General features: G+C 40.1%; 1 protein-coding gene across 4 annotated transcripts in view; it reads left to right on the top strand.

Moving 5' to 3' along the window:
* Positions 1 to 22,809, top strand: part of EPB41L4A (erythrocyte membrane protein band 4.1 like 4A) — a 250,607-nt gene that overhangs the window by 14,536 nt on the left and 213,262 nt on the right. The window lies entirely within an intron of this gene.

The following is a 22,809-nucleotide window of genomic DNA, read 5'->3' as shown; positions in this document are numbered from 1 at the left end:
TGATTGCCTTCTGCAGTCTTGGCATTTGGATTTGTGGAACTCTTTCTGGCTAGATTATATGAGAGAGATTCTTTTGTCCCAGAGAATCTTTTCTTTCCCCCTCCCAATTTGGAAAAGAGTTTGTTTATGTGGAATTTCTTTTCAGAATGATACTAACTGCATTGCATTTTAATTTTGTTGGCTTTTTTGAAAATGCTTATTTATTTAAAAAGCCTAGAATAATTTATGCCTATGGCCATGGGTTTTAGAGCTCGTATCACTCAGAGTTTTTCCTTGGTCTTTATTTTGTAAAATCTTTATCCTCAATTCTTATAGCTCCATTCTGGTATCTATCCGGGAAAGAAAATTAAAAACTGATTAGTGACCCTTCTTATTGCCTGAGGGAGGGTGCAAGAGAGGTAAGTAGAGAGGTAAAATTACTGTCTCTGTTGAAAGGTTTCAGATAGGCCAATCATCAGGAGGCTAATAGATCTTGCCCCCGATAATGATTATTTCTTGCTTCTGCTGCTGTTTATAAGGGCCCTTGGAGGGTGTGCAAATTTTCCAGAATTCCTCGGAGAACCAGCTTCTTTTTCTTTCAGATGCTGGTTTTACATAATATTCTGGGGTAGTTATTTGAAGATAAATAGGTTTTAAGTGTGAGGGTACATGGGGTGAGGGTACACACAGTGCTATGTGAGGGTACACACAGTGCTTTGTGTCTGTAATTGTAGATATGGACTTGTGAACTCACTTTTAGAAGAATTTATTCAGAGCTTGTGTACCCAGTAGTGGCCAGGATTTCTGGTAGGGATGATGAAATCCAGTGAAGACTCTTGCCTTTTTTTTTTTTTCTTCTTCAGACATAAGTATGGGTATATTTACTTCCTTCAAATACATATAAGACAATTATTACACAGCAACAAATCTTTTGTTCAACAGTGATTTGATTCATAAGCATTTGAATGAAATTTACATAATTTCACATCCATACTTGTACATTTTTAAATACTGTTAAGTAAAAAAGCTCCTCCAATATTTCCTATTTATCCCTCTCTATATCCACATTTTAAAAAGTTACAAACTGAACATTATACAGAACATATAAGTCATGTTTAAAAACTTAAGGTTTTAAAATCATTGTATCCCAGTATGACTCAGAAAAGTCCCCATGCTGACAGGCGCAGCCCTAGGTGGTAACGTAAATTGGAGGAGGGGAAGAGAGAAGAGAGACACAAGTTTGTTGTCTTAATATTTTACTAAGCCCATCAGTTAAAAATGGTGACGTCATGAGAAATGGCAGTTTAGATTTAATATGAGGAATGGAGTTTGCCTCACAGTTAAAAGAAATGTAACTTTTAGGTGGAAAGACAAATGTTTCCTTATGAAACAACTGAATTCAATACAAGACAATTTGTAATCAAGTACTGGGTTATATGGTGGAGATTCTAAGAGGTACAGACATTCTTATAAGAAATGATGTTTCTTATATACCGAGGTGGGGTTAATCAGGAAAGGTATTTTAGAAAAAAATGAATATAGGTGCACAGTAGCCTTACCTGAAACCCTTGGGGCTAGGTGTGTTTGAAGATTCAAATTTTTTCAGATTGCAGCAAGCTAATATGGTATATAAACCATCCATTATGCAACACCCCTTGCCAGATTTGGGGTGATATCTCATAGCACAGTAATATTTGCACAGCGCACCATTTGGGTATTCTCAATAAGTGGAGGTAAATAGAGACTATAAGTTGTCTTCTGCCAGTTTATAACAGATTTTGTCTCTGTGTTAGTTATCTATTGCCGTGCACCATGTTACATCCAAAACTTAGCAGCTTAAAAGAACAAACATTTATCCCATGCAGATTCTGTGGGTCTGGAATCCAGGAGCAGCTTCACTGGGTGATTCTGGCTCAGGGTCTCTCTGAGGCCGCACTCAAACTATGCCTGAGGCATTAGTCACGTGGGGACGGTGGGTCCGCTTCCTTGCCCACTTACGGGCGTGTTGGCAGGCCATGGCTCCTCACCACGTGAGCCTCTTCATAGGTTCCTGAGTGTCCTCACCACATGGCAGCTGACGTCCCTTCAAAGCACGTGATTGTAGAGAGAAAGCCCAAGATGGAAGCCACAGTCGCATATAACATCTTGTTACTGCTGCCGTATTTTGTTGGTCACACCAGCCAACCTTGGAGTGAGAGGGGACCGTATGAGGGTGTGAGTACTGGGAGGCAGGGATCATAGGGAGCCGTCTTAAAGTTGGACTGCCATAGTCATCGAGTGAGGTTTGGTGTCAATCTTAAGGTATAGCTTTTAGTTTTCGCATCTTGTTGGGTTCTGGATTATGGCCTCCTTGGACTGATGCCATGTGAGGGTGATTCGTGGCTCTGCAGGCGGTCTAGGACTGCAGGGCAGCACGAACGAACGTCGAGAAATGAGTTTGGGGGAGGAAGGTGAGGAGCATCTGGGGAACGTGCATACTTGTAGTCTGCTCTGTGCCAGGCACTGCGCCTGACGTGGGGGATAAAAAGGTGAATTAGATACATTTTTAGCCATCTGGAGCTAGGGCTCTGCTTTGAGAAGTCTAGAGTTTTGTTTTGAAAGTACTTGTGTTGATCATCTACAGTGAGAAAGACAGCCTGCATCGTGCAAGAAGCAGAGAACGTAGGCTCAGAAAATCTGGATTCCTCTGCCAGCTCCTTCATTTCCTACCTTGCAAAAGTCAATGTTTTGGAGCCTTAGTTTTTCCATTTGTAAGATTAAACTGGTACTTATGCTATGCCATCAATATCAAAGTATTGTGAGACTCAAAGGAAGAGAATGGCTAAAAAAACTCTTGCAAAATCTTAAAGTGCTCTGGAGTGTTAATAATTATTATCCTATGGCTCTGTCATTTATTCATTAGTGACCTTCAGCCTCAGTCTCATCATCAGTGACATGAGGATAATAATAATATCTACTTCATAGTTTGCTATGAGGTTTGAAAGAAATAATACATGTAAGGGTTGAGAATAGTGCCTGGCACATGATAACGGAAGAAATAACAAATAAATACTAGCTGTTATTGTTATGTCACCATATAGTGCTAAGCCTTATGGGGGATTAAAAGGAAAGTGAAATGATGACTTAGAATGTGCTTAGAAAGTTTTAAGGAGTAAGAAAAATTACAGTTTTCCTTGAAAGGCTTTTTATTATTTGCATTTGCATTTGCTGACGAGAAAACTGATTCATCGGGTTGGACAGGGATTACTTTGAAAACAGCTGTTAGCTTCCTCCCTCATTCTTTTCCTCTCTCTTTTTCTTTTTTTGATGTTGACCTTTACGTACAGCTTTTCAAATTTTTGAAGGTCATAGCTGAAAATAAATCCCCTTGCATTTCCGGTAGCATAGTAGTCAGCTTGCCTGTCCAAGCAGAAAGAGCTAAGTTCAATTTAAATAATCCTCATCACTTGATAAAGATGTGTTTCAAAAATGAAGTTTAGATTTGGAAGCCTGGCAGGATATACTCATTAAAATTCCTTGTTGGAGTAAATTATGAGTCAAAAATGAAACTTGCATTTCTTCTGTGATGAAGACTTTTAGTTTATTATGGTTTAGCCTTTTTTGTAAGAATCTGAATAGCCTTTTCTTTGAGGATCATGAAAACTTCAACAAATCATTATTTTCTAGAATCTTTATCTGGCAAACCTTGAAGAACTTTCCCTTAGAATGCCTTTATGCCATTACATGCACCCAGGGATAGCAGGCTGTGACAATGTCATGGAAACATCAGTACTGACACAGCCATTACAGTGACTCCCAAAGAACAGCTATAAAGGAAACCAAATCCCACCCAGTGACAGCAGATCAATCCCCTTAAGTCACAATTTCCTTTGTGAGTGGTGGTGAAAAAACTTGAGCTTCTTGTGTGTTTTCGTTAAAAATTCTTGAGATTTCCTCCTGCTTGAAAATGCTGAACTCTGTGTGTGTATGTGTGCCCGTGCTCGCACCAGAGGGAAAATAAGTGACCTAGTGTTTAACTGCCATTTTAATATTTGGGTAGTTGTTTTAAGAGTAAATGTATGGGGGCTTCCTAGGTGGTGCAGTGGTTAAGAATTCACTTGCCAGTGCAGGGGGACACGAGCAGGGAAGATCCCACATGCCTCAGAGCAAATAAGCCCATGTGCCACAACTACTGAGCCTGTGCTCTAGAGCCCGTGAGCCACAACTGTTGAGCCCATGTGCTGCAACTACTGAAGCCCACGCACCTAGAGCCTGTGCTCTGCAACAAGAGAAGTCACAGCAATGAGGAGCTCGCGCACCACAACGAAGAGTAGCCCCCGCTTGCTGCAACTAGAGAAAGCCCGTGTGCAGCAACGAAGACCCAACACAGCCAATAAATAAATAAATTTATATATAAAAAAGAAAGAGTAAATGTATGTAGAGAACAGACTTGTGGTTACAAGGGGGAGGTGTGTGGGGGAGGGATGGATTGGGAGTTTGGGATTAGCAGATGCAAACTATTATATATAGAATGGGTAAACAAAAAGGTCCTATGTATATCACAGGGAACTATATTCAATATCCTTTAATAAACCATAAATAAAAGAATATGGAAAAGAATATGTGTGTATGTATAACTGAATCACTTTGCTGTACAACAGAAACTAACACAACATTATAAATCATACTTCAATAAATTTTAAAAAAGAGTAAACATATGACTAACTGCTCTCTGGAAACCATTTTTCTTGCTTTTAAATGTTTTCAAAAGATGAGCAGTATTTATGTTTTGAAACAACATTTTCTTCAAGTATGAGAATAAGGGCTGCTGAAAACAGGTGTGCATATTCAACAAATACTTCTTTTTACTTAAAAAGCTATTATTTTGAAAAGTTTCATTGTGAATTGATTCTTGTTTTAAAATGCTTCCCGTCTGGTGTAATTGAAAAGTTGAAGACAACACAGACATTTTTTTCCCAAGGGAAGGATGGTGATTTTATGTGTCAGCTTGCTTATAGGTCACTGGGTCCTCTTTGTGCTTTTCCACTTGCTTGAGTCAGTGCTGATTTGAGCAAAGCCAAGTTCCCAACAGAGACTGCTGTGGTTTACAGTACAGGCCTACCTCTGTTTTGGCTTTACCAGTGTATGTTTCCACCTTTGTCCTCAAATGGTTAGGTAATTTTGTGCTTTCTGCCTGAGATGGGGATAGTAAAGTGACAACAAAATGTACCATTTCCCCCTGCATTTAATAAATTCTGCTGCTCTGAGTGGAATCCATGGCTTATTAGACATGCCAAGCTGCTAGTTTTCTAAGCATGTTCGGCTAAAAATGATGAACAACATGGCTTAAACTGGTGTATTTTAAGTCTCTCTGCATGTATTTGTCAAAGAGTTTGGCTCCAGCTTTTTGGCCAATCTCTTCATGGAAGATTCATTGACACTACCTGGGTCAGTGTGGCTGCCATTTCTTGTGTTAGGTTGTGTGAGATACCTCTTGCAGGAAGAAAAAGGGGTAAGAGCCCATAAGAACCCAAATATCTAGAAACGTCTGTAATTTTTATCCTGGTTACTAATAGTTTTTGCACCTCCCCATGAATTAAAACTTTTGGGCTGAGAGTAAAGCATACACAATCCACATGTATATTTGCTATTACATGAATCTGGTATTTCTGGTTATGTCAGTGCATGCAGGGGTAATGTTTAAAAAAAGATCTTCAAAATTAACGAGACAACCTTGACTGAGAAATAGTTTCCTTACACAGGAACTTTTAGCTCTTAACTGAATGAAGCATGAGGAAAGGATTCTGCACACCCTGGGTAGTGAATACGTTAATTGTATGTTCGACACGAGCATTTGACCATTAGAATAAATAGCTGAGCTTCTTTCTAGCTCTGAAAGTCTGATGGGTTGTGTGTCTCAGGTGGCTGTGATGACAGCTGCAAGTTTTCATATCTGGCAATCATGTCTGTGGTTTATCTAGTCTGGAGCCACAATCAGCTTTTCATTACTCAGGCTTCACAGATTACTGTGGCTTGTTCAGCTCCCTGCATAGAGTGGACAGGGCCCAGGAAAATCAATTAGATTTCCTGTTTTCAGCATCCTGAATGATTGATTTGGTAGGGAAAGGAGAGTGAAACTGTTCTTTCTCAGACGCAAGAGCATTTTGAATTTTTGGTTACTCCATTTGGGGGGAGTGGTGGTGGTTATTTTCTTCTTTAAGGCTACTTCATAGAATAAGCCCATATGCCATTAAAGGCTGCCTGTAAGAAAATGTCAGTCAATTCAATGGATGTTTTAACAGTACTTACTATGCATGCAGATACTTTCTACCACATGAAATGTCTAATATCCAATGATGTTCAGTAAACGTTACTTTTCCTTTTTGACACTAGTCAGCCTGTTGTGGGGGATACAAAATGAACATAAATGAAATTATAAGAGAACAGTTAGATCTCTACTAGGGCTGGAAATAAGATATTGACATGTGGGACATGTGGGTCTCATGGAAAAGTGTCTTGAATTTGACTTTTAAGGATAAGGATAAGTGGGCTTTAGATACACAGAAAGTGAGGGGTTGCCCAGTGGAACTCCTGGGACAGTGAGGAGGCTGGCTGAACCTGGAGGCAAAGGGGAAAATCATATGACATCCAGTTGGTGTTATTCAGTAAGGGAAGGACTTGAAAACCATGAAAAGGAGTTAAGACCCTGGTGAGTGGTAAGTCAAAGCAGAGGAGAGTCTTAGTGGTATTTTAGGAAGATAAGTTGGCAGGTAACAACTACAGACTGGATTGGAGCCAAAAGAGCCTGGAATCTGGGAAAGCAGTTAGTGGTGAGGTGATAAGAGCTGGGATTCCACCATGGAGTGGAGTTAAAAAAAAAGGATGTTTTGGACAGTCATTCATAGAACAAATATATTTGGAGAACCTTCCAGGTGTCAGGCACTGGGCTGGGCCTTGGATGCAGTGATGAGGTCAACTCACACAGTGTCTACCTGTGTGGAGCTTATAGCCTAGCAGGGAAGCAGGTGTGTGTGAGTGCACAGGTGTGTGAGCTCACAGGTGTGGGGAGGAAATGTTGGCAGTGACATGAAGAGTGCACAGCAGGGTCTCTGATGGAATGAGAGGGAAGCTTTCCTGAGGGAGTCATACTTGGATTGAATGGGAGTGATGGGGAGGCAGCGGTTGTAGGCAGAATGAATAGCCAGTGCAAAGGCCCTGAAGGAGAAACAGAAAGAACGCAGCGTGTCTGGAGTATAGTCAGGGGATAAATGAAAGGGCTGGTGATATGTTACCATCCTAAGTGAGGGAGGGTGTTTAGAGAAAAATATTGATGGAAAATAAGTGGCTTGGAAAGGGCTTGAAGGTTTGATTTGGTGGGGGGTATCTGATAGGGGAGGTGGGGAGAGGATGGATTCAGAATTCCATTTCTGTTGATTGTTTGCTTTCTTCCTCTCACCTATATACTGGTCTGCCTCTAGAATCCCACCTACATGCTGAAGTTCATTCCCCAGCATGACTGATTTGTCTAATTATAATTTTACCTTTAGCAGGTGTCTTATTGAATGTGACCTACCTAAGATCAAAGTCACAGCAGTTTTATTTAGATGTGCTTGTCAATGGGTGTCCATTTTCTCAAGAAACATGCCCTCTAAACACAGTGTTTTGTGTTTTGGATGGCTGCTTTAAGCATGAAAGGCTTTAAGTATACTTTTTTTTTTAAGAACTTTTATTGAGATACAGTTAACAGACAATAAACTGCATATATTTAGAGTGTACAATTTGGAATTTTTTTTCTTATTAGTAATGTATATATGGCAATCCCAGTCTCGCAATTCATTCCCCCCCAACCCTCCCCTCTTTCCCCACTTGGTGTCCATATGTTTGTTCTCTACATCTATGTCTCTATTTCTGCAGAAGGCTTTAGGTTTACTTTTAAAGAGAATTCCTAAAAGACAGTAAAATAATTTTTTTTTTTTAAATAATTAATCTTGAGTACTATGAGTTCTAAGGCTTAAGAGTCATGAAGATGTTAGGAATAAAGTGTATTTGTTTCTCATACATGCAACCCGTCTCTGCCTTGGGGCCTTAGCTCCTGCTGTTCCTTCTGCTGGGAATGCTTTTCCCTAGAATTCTGCCTGGCTTACCCTCACCCCTTCAGGTCTCTGCTCAAGTGTCTCCTTTCTGAGACCTTCCTTGAGCTCCTTGAACACTCTTTCCCTAAGCCCCTTCTGCTTCATTTCTCTTCATCATACCTACCACCTTCTAACATAGTGTATAATTTACTTACTGATTTTGTTGCCTGTGTTCTCCACTGCAATGTATGCTTCATGAGGGCAGGAGGTTTTTTTTAGGATTTGTCCACTGAGATCTCCTCAACATCGACTAAGGTGTCTGGCACATAGTGGGCTCACAGTAAATACTTGTTGAATGAACACCTCTTTTTTTTATGGTTTTATTTTTTACATGTATTTAAAATTTTTTTTATTGAGTACAGTTCATTTAGTGTTGTGCCAATCTCTGCTGTACAGCACAGTGAGTCAGTTTTATACATAAATATATATATATTTTTTAAATATTCTTTTCCATTATGGTTTATCCCAAGAGATCGAATATAGTTCCCTGTGCTATACACCTTGTTGTAGGACCTTGGTGTTTATATCCATTCTAAGTGTAATAGTTTGCATCTGTTAACCCCAACCTCCTAGTCCATCCCTTCCCCTCATGCCTCCCCCTTGGCAACCACAAGTCTGACCTCTGTGTTTGTGAGTCTGTTTTTGTTTTATAGATAGGTTCATGTGTGTCGTATTTTAGATTACACATGTAAGTGATATCATATGACATTTTTCTCTTTCTGGCTTAATTCACTTAGTATGATAATCTCTAGTTGCACCCATGTTGCTACAAATGGCATTATTTCGTTCTTTTTTATGGCCGAGTAGTATTCCATTGTATATATGTACCACATCTTCTTTATCCAGTCCTCTGTTGATGGAAATTTAGATTGTTTCCATGTTTTGGCTATTGTGAATAGTGCTTCTGTGAACATAGGGGTGCATGTATCTTTTTGAATTACAGTTTTGTATGGGTATATACCCAGGACTGTGATTGCAGATCATATGGTAATTCTATGTTTAGTTTTCTGAGGAAACTCCATCCTGTTTTCCATAGTGGCTGCAGCAACTTACGTTCCCCCTAACAGTGTAGGAGGGCTCTCTTTTCTCCACACCCTCTCCAGCATTTGTTCTTTGTAGGCTTTTTAGTGATTGCTGTTCTGACTGGTGGAACACCTCTTTTTAATGTGGGCTAAACTCATTTCTCTGCTGGCTCTAATCAAGATGTACTGCATACCCCCCCCCACCCCCCACCGCCCCTTTTTAAAGGATAGGCTCCCAATAGCGTCTTCCTTTCAGAAAACATCCTGACAGCAAGGGAAAAAGGTCTCTGAGGTGCTGGATGCGTAGCTTTAGAAGCCTGTGTTTTAAAGCCCATGTACATTTTACTTAGAGCCTGTGAACTTAAAGCAGCAACAGTCACACAGGTTAGTTGTAATTTCCTACTCTATAGCAAAGACAGGCCTACTGGGAGGACCATACGTGAAAGAAAGAAAACCCAAGTTCTAAAAATGCATTTATTTTGAGGCTGTTTATTATAGAGGCTGATAGACCTTCCCTATCATTAAACTCCTGAGTTTGGAAATTGTGCAGTCCTAGGAAAAAGTAAGGAAGGGCCATGTTTTAAAAAGAGAGTCGTCTCCCATGTCTCTCCGCATTGGGGAAAAAAGTTAGATTTTTTTTCACATTGAATAATCATCCCCGTACAGTGAATGGGTTGGACTAAGTAATCTCTAAAGCCGCCTGCCGTCTCGAAAGCTGTGTGATCCTGTTCTATATATTCCGCTCCGGCCGGTGTGTTTTATACACCATTGTATGAACATGCTGCATGCGTTCCTTAGCTTAGTGCTTAGTTTATGATTGTCTCCAGCCCGAGTACTCTAGAAGGGGGATGCCTGGATCCAAATGCTTGGAGATTTTTGAGGCTCTTGTTTCACAGGGCTAGATATTTTCTAGATAGTCTGCACTTCAGGGTAATTATAAATGCTTAGGTTATTGAGTTAGCACAGCTTTGGTCAGTCCTGGGTCAGCTGCTTGCCAGCCATGTGCTGAGTTTACTTGATCCCTTTCTCTTCATTTCTTTCATACCTTTCTTATAGGATAGTGATGAACATTAACTGAGAATGCACCCTGGCTGCTATTATTATCGCTATTTTATTGTGTATTCCTTGAGTTTCATGAACATAGAATATTAGCATATAACATATCCTTGTCAATTTGATAAGGAAAATGCAGTTTTTATGTTTTTAATTACTTTTGAGTGTTTTTTCATGTTCATTGGTTATTTACATATTTTCGGTATTTAAAAAAAATTTCTAACTACTTCATTTTGATCAAAATTTCTTTTTTCAAGTTTAAATCCATGTTGCACCCACCACTCACTTTACATGCACTTGGTGTCCTTAAGATTACCAAAGACAGCAAGAAGAATGCACAGGTGGTGTTCAAGAGATACTGTATACATTTTTTAAACATGTAAGGTATGTGTGTAATATGTGAGAATTATTTTGTTTTGGTAAAAATTGTTTTTTGATCAAGCCTATCAATTGATAAATGTATACGTATATAGTTGGTTTTAAAAGAAAAGCTGTTGACAATGGCCTGGTGAGTGAGCCGTTTTGGGATTTAGTCTGTTAGCCCCATTCAAGCCTTCAGTTGACAGTAGCCCTGGCTGATAATCTGACTACAGCCTCATCAGAGACCATGGGCCAGAACCACCCAGCTTATTAAAAATGCCAATGCAAATCTATCCCCATACAGGGAAATAATTTTGGATGAAATCAATTTCTCATATTAGAAAATGTTAGAGTTTGGCTTTTTAAATTACTGTACTTTCTTTTGTCCCCCTCCCCCCCCCACCGTGCTCTGAACCTCCTGCTAAACCCCAGACATTTGTTTTTTTTTCATGTCCAACAGTTCTCTTCTGGGATGAGAAGTTACTTTAGCATAAGTTCACAGCTCATTAAATTAAGAAGCAACTGCTTCAGAGGCCTACAAACCAATAATTTACTCTTAAGTGTGTATACATCTGAGAACTCCTAGCAGGGGGCTAAAAGGGGAGAGTAATGAGCCTGGAAACTTCCTGCTCAGCTGGCTTACCAGACCCCTCACCCGACAGTGTTTCCACAGTCCCTCTCTGTTTTGTGGGGTCCCACCAAGATGCCCTTTGGAAGATTACAGACGCTTGTTCTGCATAGCACTTAACGATAGAGTAACAGAGCAGAGGGAGAGAAGAGCTTGGAGCTGACCTTGCACACAGAAATGGATCAGGTGCATGTAAGCCTGGGTCAGGCCTTTGAGAGCGCCTTCTACTGCCCAGGTGAGCATGGAACAGCGCCTTATGTCAGGGCAGCCTGTGGACTTGGGGTTTTTCGAACACAGGTTATCTGTTCCTAACCCTGCCTTCTAGTTTCCTTTCCCCCTCCTTCTCTGGCCAGTGGGGCTGATCCTTGATTGCACAATACAGTCACTTGGGGGAGCTTTGAAAACAACCAGAGAGGTGCCGATTCAAGTGGTCTGGGTGGGATCTGGGCTTGGATAAAGTTAAAAAACCTCCCCTTTGTGATTCAGATGCACCCCAGGACCCAAAAGCCAGGAACCCAAGCTGGGTTGGTCCACTAATCTGTTTCCAGAGTTAGCCTTTCCAGGCTCCTCCCCTACCATTTGCCTTCCTTAAGTCTGTATATTTAAGGCTTGCTCTAGCAACAGCTCTGCCCTGCACTTTCAAACTTTGACCTAAGGCTGCTTGCCCTGTTAAATGATGGGAAGGAAGAAAATTGATGAAAATTTTCAGGCTGTCATCAGGTACGGTAAGGGTAAGTTGTTAGTTTGCAACCCTGTTGGGTTTTGAAGCGATTTAATGCTCTGTGAATTTCTGCTGAAACAACTAGAATATCTAATCTCTTCTGTGGCATAGCCCCTAGTAAGGAACTCTTGGGTTTGGTATCTTAAAACTTCTCTCTTCTGGTCCTCATGTGCTGGTAGAAGATTGAGATGGTTTACTTCCTTTTTCCTTTACTGTTGCTGTTGTTAAAAATTGGTGGGCAACTTTTACATTTCTTTTTAATGTAGTGGAGGTGGAACATTAAGAATGTATTTCATGAGTTTCGAATCAATTTCATAGGGCTAATCTGAATTTCTAATTTTTCTATTTAATGTGATTGTATAGGAATGCCTCAGCATTCTAATAAAAGCTACAATCTACAGAGCTGTTTCATATAAAGTCTCATTTACAGATAAGGTATATTTGAAAATGTAGAAACTTTTCAAACCTACAGTTTGGAGGACTTTGCAATAAATGTCATATTATTTGGCAACACAAAGGAAAATTTGCACATTATTTAACAGAGTTTCTTTAAAATATAGCCACTTGGTAAGAAACTCTGTTAATAGCCCATTCTAGGCAGAGTCTGACACTTATGTTCTAGTGGTGGTTCATTACCTTTGAGATGCTTAAAATGTGGGAAGGCTTTGGAGCCCTGATGGAAGCTGGGGTGTCCTGTGGGAGTGGTGGTTGAGGTGGGCTCAGGGAGGGCCCCAGTGTTGGACATAATCAGCCTCAGGTACCAGGACTTCGTGCAGCTACCTTAACCCCTGGTTGACTGCGCTGGCCAAAGTCAGCAGCCATGTGAGTCAGCCTAGGGATCTTTTCGAGCAGAGTTTGAGGGGAGAGGCCATCCGGGGCCTCCAATTCAGTGAGCTTCATCCTTAGCAGTGCAGGACCCTACATCAGTCCTTTGGGGCACTTGCTGACAGAGCTGGGGCAAGCAGCCTTCCGGCCTTCCTCCTCCGTGTCTGGATGGCTAAGTCTTTGCAAGTCAGTGCTTTTATGCCATACTGAGTCCTAGTGGGAAGGGAATTCTTTTCTCTGGGCTTTAGTTTTCTGTATCAATTGTGCGACCCATGTCTTTTGGGACAGATGTAGGCCTTCCAGGTGGACACACACACTTAAGGGATCCAGGTGGCAATTTGCTCTTTTTTTCATTTTTTTTTTTTCTTTTCTTTTGTTTCTCAATCTTTTTAGCTAAAGCAGGGACCCACTGGTAGGTCTGTTAATGGTGAAGTCAATGTCAAGTAGGGTGGTGGGAGGGAAAAGGGTCTACCACCAAAGTTTGTTGTCTCTCAACTCAGTTGCTGCTGTTTTCTTGCAGGAGAATCACTCTCTGATCCCATTGAGCCTTTCCATCTATTCAGTCTTCCAAGGTCATGTCTATAGTATCTTCCTTTACTGTCCAATCAAACTAGTTGGAATCTATAACTTCAGTTTTGAGATGTGTCCTATATTTATGATCCTAAATACGGGATTAAAAAGAAAGTTGATATCAGAGATTTATTTTAAAACTTTGTCTACAATATGTCCTGAAGTTAGTGCTCAGTCCAGTCTCTTACATCTTTCACAGATCAGAGCCTGAGAGTTAAATTCAACAATCATTTATTGGATTAAAACATTCTGGAAAATTAAATTACCCAGAAAACCCATTCCCTGAGCATCCTTTTAAATCAATATTGGGCCATATAGATGAACTGGGAAGCCTCTGTATTCCTTAAAATAATTACTGTGGATATGTAAGCCTTTTAGAATCTATCAAAATCAACAATATTAATTTTTAAGCTAATAAAATATATTACTGAAGGTTTGATGTCCCATTGGAAATAATTTAGGATCACACAGGAGTAATTTGCTGTAACAATATTTTATGTAAGGCTTGAGCAATTTTATGAACTGGGTTTATGAGGCTGTTTATTTCTTCACTGTATGTTTGCAGGGTTTAACATATGATGCCCATTTGTGGGTGATGGTGCCTTCGTTAGGTCTTAGTGCAAACAGCTGTGCTTCATAAAGACAGGCCTCACAGCTGAGAGGATGCACAGCATTGCTTCATCCCATTATGCCATTTAAAAATATAAAGCAATAGGGTTGAATTCTATATTAAAGTAGCTAGAAATCAGTGTAACTGAAAGGACTAATTAAGCCATATTAAAAAGTTAATTTGGCTAACAGTGAGCTCACAATTTTATTTCTGAGACAGTAAAGCTTAGAGGGAGAAAGGAGTAATGTTCTAGTGACAAAGAAATCAATACGCGTTGCTCACATTCTTTTCAGAAATTCTACCAATTTGAACACCTACCACAAGCTTGTGAGACTGAAATCTCCTCTCTGAGTGATAAATAGTATTTGAAGATTTGAGAAATACAAATTTGCATCTTAAAAATTTATTGCTGAAGTTGGATATTACCCATATGTTTCCCTCTTTGGGGCTGCCTCCTCTCTCTCACTTAGACCTTAATTTTAAATCTTTTAATCTCAGTGAGGAGATAATTTCAGTGACTGAAAAAACAGAGACTGGTCAATGGATTTTATTTTTTGACTGAATTTTGGCTTTAGGTAACAGGTTTATTTTTCTCTGGAGGTAGGCAGTTCAGGACTAGTTCAAGGTCAACAGCTCTGGGTTGGCTTTTCTGTGAGTTTCTTGGTTGTCTGGGGTGGTTACAAGCTTGTTACCAGCTGTGGGATAATGCACTCTCTAATGGTTTTCTATACCATACCAATACTCTACAATACCCTTTGTAGACTTTCCCAAATTATACAACTTGAGTCCATGCTGTGTTTCTTCCAGGGACCCTGACTGATACAGGTACATCTCTTTTCATAAGAGAGGAGCATTTTCCCCAGAAGCAGCACAGCCCCATCAGACTTCCTTTCCTGCAGGTCCCATTGGCTGGGACAGCTCACACTCTCAAGCTGTAGGCTGTGGAGGGAGTACCTGGCAGAGTTTAGAGGAAGGTAGCTTCTGCTGACAAGCGCTTCTCCAGCTCTTTATAAAAGGTAAAGATGAATCCACATCCTAGGATCGTATGTGCTGTTTCCAGCTTCTTCTTGAAGGGGGGATGCTTCAAGGGATTGAAGGGTCATGAGGTCATGATCAAGACTGACCACAGAGGCAGTTTCAGAGATACTACCCTAGCAAATGGATGGATTTGTTCTTTGTATTCTTTTTCTCAGCATATATTGAATCTTAGGGAAAAATTTATTTACTGCTCATGCTGAAACGTCTCCAAACCCAGGCAAAATCCCATCAGGACTTTCCTTTTGCCTTTAAAAAAATTTTTTTTAAATACAGCCGCTTCAGTCAGGGTTTTTACAAATTACTCATTCTTCTTTAGTTCGATATCTAGGACGTATATACCTTCCGCTCCCATCTGTTTCCATAAGAAGGAAAAATCCACGTGTGTGTGTGGCAGAAATTTGGCTGTGGTCGAAGGTTCTCAGCCTCTAAGTGGACATTTTACTGATATTCCACTTCACAACAGGATCATATTTTTATTATTTTTTTAATAGTGAAGTTAACGTTGGTTTGCCATGTTAATTGCAAACATGTTTACCATTTATTTCCTTTAAACTCAAGTTAAAGTAGTAATTTTTTTTGTTGAGGTATAATTGATGCATAACATTATATTAGTTTCAGGTGTACAGCGTAATGGTTTGATGTATGTATATATTGTGATATTATCTCTACAATATCTAGTTAGCATTCATCACACAGTTACACTTTATTTTTTCTCATGATGAGAATTTTAAGACCTACTCTCTTAGCAACTTTCAAATGTACAATAAATATTATTAGCTATACTCACCACACTGTACATTATATACCTGTGGCTTCCTTATTTTAAAACTGGAAGTTTGTACCTTTTGATCACCTTCACCTATTTTACCCACCTCCTACCCCCTGCCTTTGGCAACCTCCAGTCTGTTCTCTGTATCTGTGAATTTGAGTTTTTGTTTATTTGTTTTGTTTTAGATTCCACTTATAAAGGAGATCACGGAGTACTTGTTTTTCTCTTTTTGAGTTATTTCACTTAGCATAATGCCCTTAAGGTCCATTCATGTTGTTACAAATGACAGGATTTCCTTTCTTATGGTTGAATTACACGCACACCCCACATCTTCGTCCATTCATATATCGATGGACACTTAGTTATTTCCATGTCTTGGCTATTGTAAATAATGCTGCAGTGAACATGGAGGTGCAGATATCTTTCGAGATAGTGTTTTTGTTTCCTTTGGATAAATAACCAGAAGTAGGTTATAAGGTAGTGCTGGATCATGAAGTGCTTCTCTTTCTAATGTTTTGAGGCACCATCATGCTATTTTCCATAGTGGGTGCCCCAATTACATTCCTAACAACAATGTGTGAGGATTCCCTTTTTTCCATGTCTTTGCCAACACTTATCTATTGTCTTCTTGAGGACAGCCATTCTAACAGGTGTGGAGCCATACTCATTGTCGTTTCCATTTACTTTTCCCTGGTGATGAGGAATGTTGAGCAACTTTTCATGAGCCTGTTAGCCATCTGTATGTGATAGAAGAAGGTCTATTCAGATCCTCTGCTGGTATTTTAATTGGATTGTAATTTTGTTGTTGAGTTGTATGAGTCCTTTATATATTTTGGGTATTAACCCCTTATCAGATATATGATTTACAGATATTTTTTCCTGGTTGGTAGGTTGCGTTTTCATTTTGTTGATGGCTTCCTTTGTTGTGCAGAAGTTTTTAGTTTGATGTGATGTTAGTTTTTAGTTTGTTGTTGCTTTTGTTGTGTTTGTTTTTGGTGTCAAATCCACAAAAACATTGCATAGACTGATGTCAAGGAACGTATTGCGCATGTTTTCTTCTAGGAGTTTTATGGTTTCAGGCCTTGTATTCAAGTGTTCAATCCATTTTGAATTAGTTTCTCTGTATGGTGTAAGATAGTGGATAGTGCAGTCCCTATCAAAACTCCAATGGCATTTTTCATAGGAAAAAAAAAAAAAAACCACTCTAGATTATGTGTGGAACCAAAAACAACCCCAAATGGCCAAAGCAATCCATGAATAGAACAAGTCTGGGTTGGTTGTAATTCTTTTAAAAATATTTTTTATTCAGGATAATATGAATGTATTATATATATATTTTACACACACACAATATTTTTATTAAAAAATTTTTTTTTATTCTTTAAGGTCTTTATTGGAATATAATTGCTTTACACTGTTGTGCCAGTTTCTGCTGTACAAAGTGACTCAGCTGTATGTATACATATATCCCCATATCCCCACCCTCCCTATCCCACCCCTCTAAGTCATCACCCATCATTGAGTTGATCTCCCTGTGTTATGCAGCAGCTTCCCACTAGCTATCTATTTTACATTTGGTAGTGTGTATATGTCAATTTGACAACTGTGTATCAGATACACCCGTTTCCTATATACTGTTTCTTTTAGCTGCAGATAACAGTCCCCTCTCCTTTCCTCTCATTGAATCCCTGGGTACCAACCAAGTTTCAGATGCTCAGAAGAAACCCAAACATTCAAAAGAGATCATAATTATTCTTAAAGAAATACTTCTGTATTATAAAATGGAATATTTAACGCCCAGTCTGAATAACTGCATTTGAATTATTTCACCGGGTCAGAATTTCCCCAAGAACAGCCAAGTAGTTGACTCACACAGACAGGATTCATCCAAGGGTAGATTTTAGCCTCTAGGCTGGGTTGCAGTCTTCATCCTTGTTACAGGTATACAGTGTCCTATCATCTGCCAAATAATGACGGTTTGCTTCCTACTTTCTGGCAGTTGTAGCCCTCCTTTTCTGACAGCCATTGGTTAGAACTTCTGAATGACATGGAGAAATCATGGTGAGTGATTAAAATGCTTTTGTCTTGCTCTTTCAAATACGATTAAATTGAAGTGAACATCAGGTTAATGAAAGAGCGTTCCCTTCTTAACTTACTAAGAATTTAAAAATCAAGAATGGATGTTACATTACATCAAATATTTTTTAAAACACCAATTGATTTCTTTATTTAAATTTGACTAATGTGAATTACCCTATTATAAATTTCTTAAAATTAAAGCAATTTTATTTCTGAAGAAGTCCTACTTTATTGCATGCTATTGAGTATGATTTGCAAATATTTTATTTAGAATGCCCGCACTGTTCCCCCCCACCGCTTTTAGGGGAAGGTTGCCCAGTCTCCTGACACTCCTTCACTTTGGGAAGACACTCCTTCTTAGTGTGGACTTGGTGGTACGTGTTGCCTTTTCCCATTACGAAGACATGGAGGCATGTGGCTGAAGCTTAACCAAAGTGCTGGGACTTTGAATCTGAAAGACAGAGAGGCAGGCTAGAAAGTGTTCACAGCTGTGCCTGGTTGTCTGGGGTCCCAGCAGCAGTAGTGATGTGTGCCCTGCCATGGCAGGGTAGAGGCAGCAGTAGAGGCAGAGATATCAACAGCAGCATCCTAGTTTCAGCACTTGATGTTGGTTGTGGCTTCTGCTGCTTGGCCTTCCTTGACTTCTGCTCACTTGCTGAGCTTGGCTCTCCGGGTCTCCCATCTCTTCTGTAAGTTATCACTATGCTTTCGGAAAACTGCTTCTCTCTTTAGGTTTGATAGAGTTGCTTCCTATAGCTAGCAATCAAGAACTGACTGTTGGACTTCCCTAACAGTCCAGTGGTTAAGCTCTGTGCTCCCAGTGCAGGGGGGCATGGATCTAATCCCTGATTGGGGAGCTAGGATCCCACATGCTGCATGGTGTGGCCAAAAAAAAATAACAATAACCTGACTATATAACAACATATTGGACGAACTTGGTGCAAGTCCTGTTCACGGTGGATGGACATATCTTACTCAAGTCCTAGTTATTTCATAACTGGCTTTGGGCAAGTCGCTTAACCTCTCTGAACTTCATTTGTAAAACCTTGCAGAGTGGTAAAAAGAATTAGAGGTAATGTTTGCCAAGTGCATCATCTCTCAGAGTGGACATTTGATGAATTATCGGTAATTAACATTGTTACTTATAGAATGTTCTGTAACAGGTCAATAATCCCTTCTTCACAGTTCTGAAATCCAAAAGTTTTGGAAACTTTTAAATAACTCATTTGATTGTAAAACCTGACCTGACTTGTGGATATTTAAAGAGAAGACCTAACTATGATCTGAGGCAATTTAAAGTTTTTTATTTATTACATTAACGTAAATATTCACTTTTGCTGAAGAAATATTGTAGTTGCCCCATGCCCTCTGAAGGATGTGAAATATATTTTATATGCCCCATAGTGTCTTTCTGGGAAGTTTTTGGAACATATCTGGCCCCATGAGGTTTGGATAAGGGATTTGTGAAGGATTGTTGACTTATACTGATTCTTAATCAGGGAGAGTGTCAGGATGGTCCGGGGGAGTATTTTATTTTATTTTATTTTATTTTGTTTGTTTATTTATCTGTGCTGAGTCTTAGTTGCAGCACATGGGATCTTTAGTTGTGGCATGTGGGATCTGGTTCCCTGACCAGGGATTGAACCTGGGCTCCCTGCATTGGAATCGAGGAATCTTAGCCACTGGATCACCAGGGAAGTCCCCTGGGGGAGTTTTTTAAAACATCAGTGTCCTTTGGGTGAGTGAGACAGGTACTTTCCTCTTTCCCTTTGGCTGAGTTGTGTGTACATGTGTCTGTATGTGTAAGGGATGGCTTCTCTGGCTGTTTTGATACTGAGGTTCTGCCAGCATCAGAAAATTAATTGGTGACATTTCAGTCTTTTTCCTATGCTTCGTAATACATTAGATAATGAGAAACTTACTGTTTTTGTGTATGTTAAACTATCTGAAACTAGAGGGTTTTTTTGTTTTTGTTTTTGTTTTCTGTTTTTGAGGTTATTCTCTGGGAGCTTACTTGAGTATACTAATTATTAGGGAAGTTTTTTTTTTTTTTGTCGGTTCCCATAAATTCATCCATTGGATTTTCAGGTGGTAACATTATGGATGAGAAAAAGTATCCGTGGTCAATTCTATATTTATAGTTATTTTAACATTATTTTATAGAAATCATGTATAAAGTTATAACAACTAAGTAATGTTTTGCTAAAATGAAAAACAAGTAGGGAGTGAGGAAGCATTATATTTAAATATAGATAAGTACGCACTCTGGGAAAGTTTTCTTACTGATCCTTAGTTGTTTTCAGTCACTTCTTAATGGAAGTGTGGTTTTTCCTCAAGATCCAGTAGCCTAGAGTCATGTTGTTTTCTAATTTGTCACGAGACCCTCGTAACTACTACTGTCTGGTCCCTGCTATCTGGGACTAGGGCTGAACTCTTTGCTAGTGGGGACACTTTTGATTACAGAGTCCTTCTCCTTCAGATAACGATGACTAATCTGCTGGGAAAAGTAGATTCCATTTTGACCAGAAGATCATAAAATAGAGAAATTCTGTGGCTTTTAATTTCCTTAAAACAGTTGTCTCAAAATCTACTGGGTCAGTGCTTTGAGCAAAAGGCAGCTCAAATGCATCTTTCTGGTCTTGTAGAATTTCAGTAACTAATCATATGTTGGCAAAAGTGATTGGTTCTAGATTTGGACCAATTCCATTACAGTTATCTTGACAACTCTCCTGTTAAATGCTGGAGAATGTATTGTGCCTTTGGGTGAGCCTGAGGTCAAGGCTCTCTAAGTTGGTATGGGAAGTGCTGCCGCACAGCTTTTCAGAATGGCTGAGTTTCACATATGGTCTTTCATGCAGTTAGTGACTGGCAAGATCTCTTGCTCCCTTTAGATGAGAATGTTGGCGTGTTGAGGCTCATGAACATTCTGGGGTTCCTCCGTTACCCTTGTTTATGGGCAGACTCCCAGGATGGTGGCAGTGTGTGGGTGGTGTCAGACTTGGTTCCTGCTGCCAGCTCTGCACCTCTTCCTGACATTTCTTCAGCCTGGTCTTTGTGTTCCTCACCTCTTTGTTTCATCAAAACCAGTCCTTACAACAGGCAGTTTTAGACTTTTATACTCTTTTAAGAAGCATTTTGATGTTATGCCCTAACTTTATTTGTGGGACACAAGTCTTTTTTTTTTTAAATTAATTAATTAAATTGGCAGTGTTGGGTCTTTTTTTTTGCTGTGCGCAGGCTTTCTTTTAGTTGGGGTGGGGGGGCTACTCTTTGTTGTGGTGCGCGGGCTCCTCATTGCCATGGCTTCTCTTGTTGTGGAGCACGGGCTCTAGGTGCATGGGCTTCAGTAGCTGCAGCACATGGGCTCAGTAGTTGTGGCTCACAGGCTCTAAAGCACAGGCTCAATAGTTGTGGTGCACGGGCTTAGTTGCTCCACGGCATGTGGGATCTTCCTGGAGCAGGGATCGAACCCGTGTCCCCTGCATTGGCAGGCGGATTCTCAACCACTGAGCCACCTAGGAAGCTCCCACAAGTCCTTTTAAAAAAAAAAATAATGAAGAAAATTTAGCTGTTCAGAATATGTGGGGGAGGACTTCCTAGGTAACACAGTGGTTAAGAATCGGCCTGCCAATGCAGGGGACATGGGTTCCATCCCTGCTCCAGGAAGATCCCACATTCTGAGGAGTAGCTAAGCCCATGCACCACAACTATTGAGCCCATGTGCTGCAACTACTGAAGCCCGCATGCCTAGAGCCTGTGCTCTGCAACAAGAGAAGCCTGTGCACCACAATGAAGGTTAGTCCCTGCTTGCCGCAACTAAAGTCCGCATGCAGCAACGAAGACCCAATGCAGCCAATAAATAAATTAATTAACAAATTAATTAATTAAAAAAAGAATATGTGGGGGAAGTATTTTGGCACTGCCAATTGTTTTATAGGTTTATTACCTAAAAGGAACTGCTTTACAAACTTCTGATTATTTTAAGAAGCTTCCAAATATTTGAGGGGAGATATGTATGTTCTTTTGCCTCCATTCATGTCCACTGAAAGCTGGGGGGCTGCCTTGGCTTCCCTGGTGTGCTCACCCCTCAGAGAATGTGTCTGTAGAGAGGGTCGGGGAGTGCTGGTTTGGTGCTGGCCCGGTGTGCTCTGCCACTTGTGTAAAGGTGTTCATGGATGCTCACACCTGAGCCACAGGAGGACAGGTAAAGATTTACAGGGAGCACATCACAGTGGAATGGTTTCCACATTTAGCCCTTGACACAAAATTAGACTTAATTTTAAGTCAGAATTAGACTTAAAAAATACCTTTAGAAAGGCTCCCCCACGGACACTGCCCTACCAGCTGGTAAACATGACCCCTGTTTCCTCTTGCTTTTGGAACTATTAGTATGTTCAGTTGTGCATCAGACAGGTGAATAAGGAGGCTTGTGTTTAGAGGCTTTGTGTTACTTAAAAAAAAAAAAATAGCACCCAAACCACTAAGATCAGACTCTGTTTTGAAGCACACCTAAGAGAGGCATCAGGGAACTGAAGCTACGGGAACAGGAACGGCCCCTGAAATTTCCTTGTCTCTGTCTCAGATTCATCTAGTTCAGTGTGCACAAGTCAGATGCTGAGTATTCATCTAGTTCAATGTGCACAAGTCAGATGCTGAGACCTGGGTTCTTAGGAGTGGCTAACACTGTGTGAAAACTCATTCCTCCAGTCATGAGAGGAAACAGATGTAATTTTTACCAAGATATGATGCAGAAGATAACACAGCTTGACAAAAGAAGGTTGTGAAGTATCAGAGTAAGTATGAGGTTGGATTGTAGATTTCCCCTCTCTGGAGCATTTTAAATTTGGGATAGATTTTCACTTTCCCACACTGAAATAAATTTCTCCCTGCATGTGAGGCACATGGATTCTCACGTCTGGGAAAGTTTTAAGGACTGTCCATGTAGGTAAAAAGTGAATGTGGCAGTTTTTTTGTTGTTGTTGGTTTTGGACCCAATAACTGTGAATTCAGAATCTTCCAAATGTGAAATGAGTCACAGCTGAAT

The sequence above is a fragment of the Hippopotamus amphibius genome, chromosome 1 (assembly GCF_030028045.1).
Source record: "Hippopotamus amphibius kiboko isolate mHipAmp2 chromosome 1, mHipAmp2.hap2, whole genome shotgun sequence".
In the NCBI taxonomy this organism is placed as follows: domain Eukaryota; kingdom Metazoa; phylum Chordata; class Mammalia; order Artiodactyla; family Hippopotamidae; genus Hippopotamus; species Hippopotamus amphibius.
The sequence above is the reverse complement of the archived record's forward strand: the minus strand, read 5'-3'. Positions and strand labels throughout refer to the sequence as shown.